This window comes from Nannospalax galili, unplaced genomic scaffold, assembly GCF_000622305.1.
Source record: "Nannospalax galili isolate Female #2095 unplaced genomic scaffold, S.galili_v1.0 scaffold596, whole genome shotgun sequence".
NCBI classification, from domain to species: Eukaryota; Metazoa; Chordata; class Mammalia; order Rodentia; family Spalacidae; genus Nannospalax; species Nannospalax galili.
In genome coordinates this window covers 5,230,548-5,240,123 of record NW_008340140.1, presented here as the reverse complement: position 1 = coordinate 5,240,123, position 9,576 = coordinate 5,230,548, and the positions used below count along the sequence as shown (strand labels likewise).

The 9,576-nt window shown below is 44.2% G+C and overlaps 1 protein-coding gene across 5 annotated transcripts in view; it reads right to left on the bottom strand.

The window, feature by feature from the left end:
* Adnp (activity dependent neuroprotector homeobox) overlaps positions 1–9,576 on the bottom strand; it is a 29,622-nt gene that overhangs the window by 13,035 nt on the left and 7,011 nt on the right. The window lies entirely within an intron of this gene.

Here is a 9,576-nt window from a genome sequence, read left to right as displayed (position 1 = left end):
TTCAAGGCCAGCTTGGTCTACATAGTGAGTTCCAGGACAGCTGGGGCTAAAAGGAGACCTCCCCCCACCCCCCAAAAATCTCATGAACACAAAGTATCAGTTACTTCACTGCTGCCTGTGATAACGTGTTTCCTCCCCCTGGAAAACAGATCTGTAACATTTAGGAGCTGCTCATTTAGTTGACCACAAGTGGTGATGCATGCCCATTAATCCAAGCACTCTGAAGACAGGAGGATCAGGAGATCAAGGCCAGCCTAAGCTAATTATCAAGTTGGCGGCCATAAGAGACCCGTCTCAAAAACAAAACAAAACCACTGAGTCAAAGTATGGCCACAGAGGGCCAGTGAGATGGTTCAGCAAGTAAAAACACTTGCTGTGCAAGCCTGAGGATCCAAATTTGATCCCTGGAACCGAAAGTGGAAGAAGCGAACCACTCCCTAAGGGTTGTCATCCAATCTCCACGTGTGCTGCACCCGCACTCTTACTAGTCCCAGAAAGGCATGCTGCTGGAAAGTTTGCTCTTGCCCAAGTAAATAATTCCTACCTGTGCCCATGCAAAAAACCCCAACTCAATGCAGTGACAGGCACACGAGGAGTTGTTTTGTGGGAATGGGGTGGGATGGGAGTGGGAGGAGGATAAGGGGGATAGCTGGGGTGGAGGGGATTAAAAAAGTACAGTCATAATACAATGTAAAACTCTTTAGCCTCCATCTTTCCTGACTCTTCTAGGCTCCCCATCTGAAGCAGTGAGCATGCATGGCCATTTTTTTTTTTGGTCTTTTGAGACAAGGTCTCCTTGTAGCCACAACTGGCCTGGAACTCACTATGTAGTACAGGCTGACCTCAATCTCAAAGAGATTTGCCTGCCTCTGTCTCCCAAGTACTGGGATTAAAAGTGTGCACCACCACGTCCCAGCAGCCTCGTTATTATTTCTTTTTTTGGTCTTTTTGAGACAGGGTCTCCCCTATAGCCCAGCCCCAGCTGTCCTGGAACTCACAGAGATCCACCTGCCTTTGCCTCCTGAGCGCTGGGATTAAAGGTGTGCGCCACCACGCCTAGCTTCATTATTATTTTTAAAGGTACCACTAAGCTCTATGTTTAAATCCTCCACAAAGGAGAGCCGTAATGTCTCTTCTTTCCCTTTCCTCCCAATTCCAATCACCAGAGTAGTTAATTCTGACTATCCAGGGGCAGAAGGTTCAGGTCCAGCAGATAAAATCATGCACTAAGACAGGAGAAAATGAAGTTTAGGGCCAAGTGAGCCAGTTCAGTGCATTAAAGCCATTGCCTCAAAACCTGATGGAGTTCAATTCCTAGGACCTGCACGTGGGAAGACACACCATCTCCCTAAAGATGTCACACATGCACCGTGGTCATAAACAAGAAATATCACTGGTTTGTTTTCTTCTACTTGTAATTACTAACTTCACTTGACTTTACCACATAATCCATATTATAGGCCAGAATTAACAAACGGTACCCAATTAATTCACTAAATTACTATATACAGTGCCCTACACACAAACTCATTTTCTTCATGTTTTAAGAATTTGTGGGTGTGTGTAGGTGTACCCAGAGGCCAGAGGGGGCATTAGATCCCCTAGAATTTGCATGGGTGCTGGGAATCAAATTCAGATCCTCTGGAAAAGCAAGTGCTCTTAACCGCTGAGCCACCTCTCTAGCCTCCTTTCTTTCCACATTTTTTAAACGATGTCAATTACTCAATTCCTTTAGTTTTCTTTTTGCTCTCCATAGCCCCAGCTGGCCTTGGACCTCTGCTTCCTGCGTGTTGGGATTGAAGGCATGCACCACCATGCCCAGCTTCCTTTGCAGTTTTTAAAATTGAATAGACAGTAATGAAAGGTAAAAACGATACTCATCTAAATACAGCACATCACATAAAAACTTGAAGATCTTTTTTGAACTTACAATAAACAATGAACCCTGCTTGTAAGACAGCTTCTCTGACCAATTACTTCCAGTGAGGGACCACAGAGCACTACGGAGCAAGTTCACAGTGATGGCTCCCTTTACAAGCTTATGTGCTTTGCAACCTACCACAAGGCTCAGATTTTAGCTCTTAAAAGTCTAATTACAGGCCAGGCGTGGTGGTGCACGCCTTTAATCCCAGCACTTGGGAGGCAGAGGCAGGCGGATCTCTGTGAGTTCAAGGCCAGCCTGGTCTACATAATGACTTCCAGGACAGCTGTGGCTACAGGGAGACCCTGTCTCAAAAAGACCAAAAAAAAAAAAAAAAAAGTCTAATTACTTAGTCACACCACAGAGTTTCAAATTCAAGTCATTTTCTTCCCTCTACTAACTATGCTCAGTTCTTTTTCCCACCCCTTAGTGACCTGTGACCTTGTAAGACATTTTCCAGTGGATGGGCTCCAGTTTGTCAAGCTCCCTGGTTGCCTGGGACAAACTGGTTACTTTGGATGAGACAGTGAGGCACACTAATTCTGGACATTTCATTTCAATTTTGTTTTGTTTTTTTTAGACAGGGTCTCCATGTAGCCCCAGTTGGTCTGGAAATTGCCATATGGACCAGGCTGGCCTTGATCTCAGAGATCTGCCAAGTGCTGGGATTAAAGCCATGTGCCACCATACCCAGCTTTGGTACTTTTTTTTTTTTTTTTTTTTTTTTTTTTTCGAGACAGGGTCTCCCTGTAGCCCCAGCTGTCCTGGAACTCACTATGTAGACCAGGCTGGCCTTGAACTCATGAGATCCGCCTGTCTCTACCTCCTGAGTACTGGGACTAAACGTGTGTGCCACCTCACCTGGCCTTGGACATTATTTTTTAAATTAATGCTCCTATTTAAAGTAATGCTCCGGTGATATACATGTATGTTGGTGGCAGCCACATCACATGTCACAATCAACTAAAGAAAAACCCAACAAAACAAAACAAAACATGGGCTCCTAAGTATAGTGGTACATGCCTGTAATCCTAAAAATCAGGAGATATTGAGGACAGCTCAGGCTACACAATGAAACAAAACGTAAAAAAGGGGGCTGGAGAGATGGCCTAGTGGTTAAGAGCACTGGCTGCTCTCACAGAGGACCTGGGTTCGATTCCTAGCACCCAACATGGCAGCTAACAACCGTCTGAAACTCCAGTTTTAGGGGATCCAATGCCCTCTTTTGACCTCCGAGGGCACTGCACGACATGGGTGTACTTACACATATGCCGGCAATACATTCATACATAAAAAAGTACTTCTGCTAATTTTAGTATTAACCGATTTAACTGTTGAGGAAAATCCCCCACCCCACCCCCCCTGCATAAAAAATCTATTTACTCAATGGTTATCAGGGGTAAAAATCTGTCAGAGAGACAGGGGCTCCACCACCAAGTTACAAGCCCAGGCTTACATTCTGTATTTAATCTAAAAACAATCTGGTCTTTCAGTGACTTCTCAATTGTAGGGGCACAGACAGTCTTCAAAATGAACAAGAACAGGCCTGAGGGAAGGCACGAGATTGAGAATCGTTTTCCACATTGCCTGTATTAATTGAAATCTTTTAGGAAAAAACATTTTAAAAATTACTGAAATGATTCAATGGTTGCCTTATGTACATCTTTTCCATTTTGCAAACATCAGCTGAGGTGAAGCAGCAGTTTGCTTCCCTGAAGTGGGACAGGGCCTCAGGCCACACTCCAGGCCTAGGACACAGGCTCCTTCAGATGCTCCCTCCCTCCACAGCAGCTCTCAAGTGACTGAATAGACAGCAGCACATCACAACTATACACTTGAAGGTGCTGTGCCAGAGTTATCAATACCCACAGTTGGAATGGCTCTCAACAGAAAAGCTCAGCCATGTCAGTGAAGGTGGTGACAGAGATTAAGAACCTTCACACATCCGCAGCATTGCAGGGCACAGGTACATTCACATACATGCAGGCAATACACTCATACATTAAAAAAAAAAGAATCTGCATGCATCTAAGGTTGTCCAGAAAGACCCTCAAACCCAGGAAGAGGAACAAGAACCCAGCTGAGGATGCCAGCCTTGTGCTGTCACCGCTGCCTCATGCCTATGGCCTCTAGATGACCACATCTGAAGGATCTTTTAAAAATTTTTTATTATTTTATGTGTATGCGTGTATTGCCTGCATGTAGGTAAGTGCACCCGTGTCGTGCAATGCCTGCAGAGGTCAGAAGAGGCTGTCGGGTCCCCTGGAACTTGCCAGCTGCCATTTGGGGGCTGGGATTTGAACCTGGGTGTTCTGCAAGAACCACCAGTGTTTTTTTTTTTGTTTTTTTTTTTTTCGGTCTTTTTGAGACAGGGTCTCCCTGTAGCCCCAGCTGTCCTGGAACTATGTAGACCAGGCTGGCTTTGAACTCACAGAGATCCACCTGCCTCTGCCTCCCAAGTGCTGGGACTAAAGGCGTGCGCCACCATGCCCAGCAAGAACAACCAGTGTTCTTAACCACGGAGTCATCCATCTCTCCAGCCCTGGAGGAGTTTTTTTGGTCTTTTTGAGAGGGTCTCCCTGTAGCCCCAGGTGGCCTCAACTCAGAGATCAGCCTGCCTCTGCCTCCTGAGTGCTGGGTAAAGGCATGTTCCAACAACTCCTAGCCTTTTTTAAAAAAAAAAAAAAAATCACACTTATTATGTGTGGGACACATGTGGAGATCAGAGGACAACTTGCTACAGTATGTTCTCTCATACCACGCTGGTCCTGGGAATCTAACTCAGGTCTTCAAGGCTTGGTGTAAGCTTCTTATCCATCTGAGCCAACTCGTTTTCTTCTTTATCCCAGTCATAATACTACTATCTTGCAAAATGAAAAGGACAACATTGGTATCCCGATAGTTTTTCTTTCCTTCTGAACTTGATCCCTCCCAGAACAGAGATCAAGTCTACTGTTTTATATATGCTAGGCAGGCACTCTACTATTAAGCTGTACCCCCTTTCCCAAGTACATGTTAACTTAAAAAAGTCAGTCTTCTACACTACTCTATCACCAAGATTAGCACCTTTTTTTTGGGGTGGGGATAAGGTCTCATGTAGCCAACCAAACCTGGCTGAAGACTCACTACATTGCACAGCATGACCTTGAACTTCTGAGCCTCCTGCCTCCACTTCTCAAGTGCTGGGATTACAGGTGTGTGCCAGCATCTGTTACTAAGTGTGTTCTTCTGAATAGTGCTTGGGAAATGTAGACTTTGGTATCATTTTTCCTTTGTGGACAGAGAGGTGTTAGTGGAAAGTTAGTCTGTTCTCAAGTATTGCTGGGCTCCTTTTCCCAAGTCAAGCATTGATACTGCTCTCTAGCACAGATGGTCCTTCTAAACATGTGAACATGCTAGTGAGTCAAATCTGCCACAAAAGGTCACATATTAATTGGCTTTGTTCTTATGAAATATCTAGACCAGGCAAAACTACACATCCAGTGCAGAGATTGAGACAGCCTAAGAGCAGGAGGGAGCATAGCTAACGGGTACTAGGTTTCTTTAGGGGGAGGAAAATGCTCTCCAATTGTTACAGTAGGCACCTAACTCTGAATACTTTGAGAACTACAGAATCCTATACTTTATACAATACAACCCCAAATAAAAAGCAAAAATCTTATGTAACTTTACCCAAAGGCAAGATGGCAGTTAATACAGGGTATGAGTCCTTTTAGACTCTATTGCACATTAGTTTATTCTTTTTGTGGTGCTGGAGAAGACTAGGCAACTGCTGTACCTTGGTCTTGTTTAACATTTTTTAAAAAATTACTTTTATGTGTATGAGTGTATTGCCTGCATGTTATGTGAGTACACCGTGTCATGCAATGCTGCAGAGGTCAAAGAGGGCTTTGGATTCCCCTGGAACTGGAGTTAAGGATGGTTCATAGCCACCTTGTGGGTGCTGGGAATGGAACCCAGGTCCTCTGCCAAGAGCAGTCAGTGCTCTTAACTGCTGAGCCATCTCTCTCTCCAGCCTCATTGTTTTACATTTTTTACAACAAACAGAATCTGGGCTGGCCTTGGTGGTACACTTCTAACCACAGCAGGTGAAGGCAGGAGGATCAGGAGTTCAAGGCCAGTTTTCTTGAGACCTTATCTCAAGAAAACAAACACAAGAAACTGTGTATTTTCAGTGCTCATTCCTGCAAGAAAAATCAAGGTAGTTTGAAACTTCTGTATATCATCTTTTTTTTAAAAAGAATTCTGCTTTCCAGTAAGATAGACACTATCTACAAAAGGCTTGATATCAAGCATCTGAAACATGGCTAGTATGAATTGATATGCTTTTAAGCATAAATATATTTTGGATTTCCACGATTTAGTATGAAAGACTCACAGTACGTCTTAAGTATCATACATTTTTACCATGTTGAAATAAAAAGCTTGGCTATACGGGACTGAGAAATGTCACTAAAATCATTTTCACTTTTCAAAATGTAACTATTGGAAACGTAAGTGAACCTTGATAATGCCATGCTAGTAAAATTCACAAAAGGACAAATATTGTATGATTCTACTTGGAGAATGGCAAGGGAGTAGGTGGTAGGGGCACCACAGGGGACAGGACAGGATGAGGTTCTACTGTTTATGGATGAAGTCTCAATTTTGCAAAGCAAAGTTCTAGATATGGATATAGTAGCGATGACTGTAGAATGGTGAACTTAACTTGACCCTACAGAATGGTACACTCAACAGCTAAAGTTATAAAGTTTGCTATATTTTACCAGAATTAAATACATCTTAAAAAAAAAATTCTGGAAAATTTAAGGCCAGCAGCAACGACTACGAAGACAGCATCTCACTGTGTAACCCTGGCTGGTCTTGAACTCAGGAGCTGCCTCTGCCTCCCCAGTGCTGGGATTATGCCTGGCAGAAATATGTACTTTTTGTTTTGCTTTTAAGACAGGGTTTCCCTGTTGCCTGGTTGGCCTGGAACTGGATGTGTAGACCAGGCTAGCCTGGATCTCAGACAGATCCACCTGCCTCTGCCTCCTGAGCGCTGGGACTAAAGGTTGCATGTATACCATCAAGACCAACTAGAAGTACTTAAATATTCTTAACAGCAAGCAGTGGGGGTTCAAATTAGGGGAATTTATCACTGATTGGTCTTGTTTTCTGGTAAATCAGCTCCAAGAATCCAAGATCAGTTTACCACAAGTGATTTCATCACAAGTCACCTCAAATTTAGAAAAATGACCTGAACGATTAACTGATGCGTCTTATAGGTTGGTCTATCATCATCACAATGTATCATTTTTCAGCAGATCAACTTTCCTGATCCCAAGTGATGGCCCTAACAATGCCCTAAAGATATGAGATGCCATCTCACCATCCAGGATAAGCAATACCAGACAAAAAGACACTGCTTGGCTTTCCCTGGGTGCATCTCTAGCATCTGCATCAGTGGCTGCCATAAAGCAGGCACTCAATAAATACAGGCTGAATGAACAAGGCCGTCTACAAAAGGTTTACTTACAGACAGGACACCCCACAAACATCTATAACAAAAGGGGTGTATGTCAGATGAGTCATTAACATCAGGAAGAGAGCTCATTATGGGCAGAGGGTGGGTGGAAGTAGCTGCTGATGGGGCCACTAAGTTAGTGAGCATCGCTCTCCATGGAAATCACTGAAAAATACCTGTAGCAGTGCCAGAGAAAGGGAAACAAGTTCTAACAACCCTCATACACTGAGGTAGAATGGCTGTCCTGCAGTAACAAAGTTGGAAAAGTGGGTTCAAGACAAGATGGGGTCTCAAATGTGAAGTACAGCCTGCCACCATGACTACGCCTGAGGGTAAGCTGCAGGTAACTGAAACAGAGGGGGTGGCAGGAAATAAACCTGCAAGAGCCAGGTAAGCACTTTACCAGAAGCTACACTGCCCCCAGACCCAGGAAGTGATGTGATTGTAATGGCACAGAGTATTAGTCCGGTTGTGTGTTCATTAAGAAAGTCTGGGCAAGTTTTAAGGAGAACAGCTACCAGATTAGCCAATGCCAGAATCATTAGAGGGCTCTTAAGTCCATTCCAGATCCACTCAATTTGAAAGGTCTGTGAAACCACAGCAACAGTAAGGGAATAGGACCATCCCAGGAGTCAGAGCCCTGATCTTCCTGCACTATCTGCTCTGTCAAGTACTAGCTTTGTGACCCTAAACATTACTTAGTCTTAAATGTTATATAAGGATATGAAGGGGCTGGAGAGATGAGATGGCTCAGGAGTTAATACCGCGGCCTGATCTTCCAGAGGGTTCAAGTTTAGTTCCTAGAACCCAAGGGATCAGATACCTCTTCTGGCTTCCGAGGGCACCCACACAGTTAAGAGACTCTTTTTCACTCACTCATTCTGAATCTCTTTAAAAAAAAAAAAACACACACACACACACACACACACATGATCCCACTGTTCAAATGTCAAGACTACGATGAGGCACATTAACACTTGGAGCAGTTATTACTCCTAAAGCCACATCAGATATTTTGAAAATTCCAACAGCCCTCTAAAAAGCATGGGCTACTTTATTCCCAAGCCAGCCAGCTGTGGTTGCCATAACATCTTTCTGTGTGCACTATAATGTGCACTCGGACTTAGACACACAGTAGTGTTTTAGGTAAGAATTTAGGTAAATTCAGGTGACACATTCAGGTTAATATGTTCTAACTTTTACAAGCTCAGTGGTCCTTCACTTAACCACAGGACACAGGACATCTGCACCTATTTCACACTTTTGTGACTTATACTTATGTAGTCACAAATTTTTTTTTTGTGAGACAGGGTCTCACTGTATAGCCCTGACTATTCTAGAAATTGTTCTGTAGACCAGGCTGACTTCAAACACATAGCAACCCTCCTGTCTCAGACTCCCCACTGCTAGGATCACAGGACTATGCTACCACACCCAGCCAAATTATTATCTTTTATGATTGAAGCAAAGCCACTACATGTTTTTGTTGTTTTCTCAAAAATTATTTTCTATTTATGTCTGTATATCTATGAGTATGGCTGTGCACACATGGAGGTCAAAGGACAACTTGCAGAAATCCGTTCTTTCCTTTCACTATGCAGTTCCCAGGGAAGGAACTCAGGTCCTAAGGGTTGGTGGCAAGTGCCTTTACCAACTGAGCCATCTTGCCAGCCTTGTTTTCTTCATTTGAGAAATAAGTTCCAGGATGGTTTGGGAACTCATGATCCAGCCTCAGCCTCCTGAGCGATGAGATTACAGGCTTGTGCCACCATTCCTGGCTGGGTCACTCCTTTAAAAGTAGTCTTTCAGGCTAGGCGTGGTGGCGCACGCTTTTAATCCCAGCACTCCTACCAACTGAGCCATCTTGCCAGCCTTGTTTTCTTCATTTGAGAAATAAGTTCCAGGATGGTTTGGGAACTCATGATCCAGCCTCAGCCTCCTGAGCGATGAGATTACAGGCTTGTGCCACCATTCCTGGCTGGGTCACTCCTTTAAAAGTAGTCTTTCAGGCTAGGCGTGGTGGCGCACGCTTTTAATCCCAGCACTCCGGAGGCAGAGGCAGAGGCAGGCGGATCTCTGTGAGTTCAAGGCCAGCCTGGTCTATATAGTGAGTTCCAGGGCAGCTGGGGCTACAGGGAGACCCTGTCTC